Genomic DNA, 1,270 nt, shown 5'->3' with positions numbered 1-1,270 from the left:
CTTTAAATTGAAAGAGAAGGGTCTGCCTAACTGGCCTATTTTTCATCTGTGATTTAGAAAAAGGCGAGATTAGCATGGATATTGCATTTCCAAGGACCTCACCACTATTAAATAGACTGTTAAGTGCATTTTATGGCTGAAGAGTCTGTTCCCGGTTCAGTCTACAAGACGTGCTAAGTTCATCTCTACCTGCTACATTGAACATTCACTGACTAAAATACTTTCTGTGGATGTAATACCTATGCTCTGTATCTTTTAAGTACATAACTCTAAATATTTTAGGACTAGTAAAACGTAACTCAATAAAAGTCCCCAAAATATCTGTTGTCCCTCAAGACGTATTTATTCAATGATATACTCCCTCTGTTCCATTAGCACCTGCATATCACAAGGTGACCAGATGCTGAAAAATAACATAGGCACTCATAAAATGAGATTACAAGTCTTATTTAAACCAAAAAGGGTAACAATAGCTGGTTTTGAGGCTCTGAAAGGAGTGGTTTATAGGCTTATGTTTTAGTAAACAGAATAGATATTTTATCATTTATTCTCATTGCAATTTAGGCCAACTTTAGCATTTGTTGTTGTTTTTGAAGGAATTTCTGCCTGTTTACCTTTTTATATAGGTGATTTTTTTTAACACAAAAGAAAATGTCGATAAATGAACATGAGATAAATTTATACTCATATAAATTCAGAAATTATTTTTCTGCATCTCTCTTTCATTGTAGTTTATAATCTATTGTGCTAGCAAGCCCAAAAGAAGTAAGTCTGTTAAAGGAGAATTCTGTTAGTAGCACGCACTACTTACATGGTTTTGCTCATTTGGCATGCCAGAACTTTGATTTTAATTGTTTGGTAGACCATCTAATCCAGATCCATGCACGGTTTGCTTTTTTTCTAAAAATATAGAACTGTATTTTTACTTTTTTTGTTAATCCTCGCCCTAGGATATTTTTACATTGTTTTGTTTTTTGTTTATTTGTGTGTGTTTTTTAAGAAAGAGTGGAAGAGGGCCAGCCTAGAGAGAGAGAGAGAGAGAGAGAGAGAGAGAGAGGGAGAGAGAGAGAAACATCCATGTGAGAGAGATACACTGATTGGCTGCCTCCCACACATGCCCCGCCTGGGCCTGGGGCTGGAACCTGCAACCCAGGTACATGCCCTTGAACGGATATCAAACCTACAACCCTTCAGTGTGCGGGCCGGTGATCTAGCAACTGAACACACAGACCAGGGCCATGCCTGGTTTTAATTAAAAGGATTCTTCTCT

Source organism: Myotis davidii, unplaced genomic scaffold (assembly GCF_000327345.1).
Source record: "Myotis davidii unplaced genomic scaffold, ASM32734v1 scaffold205, whole genome shotgun sequence".
Lineage (NCBI taxonomy): Eukaryota > Metazoa > Chordata > Mammalia > Chiroptera > Vespertilionidae > Myotis > Myotis davidii.
The sequence above is the reverse complement of the archived record's forward strand: the minus strand, read 5'-3'. Positions refer to the sequence as shown.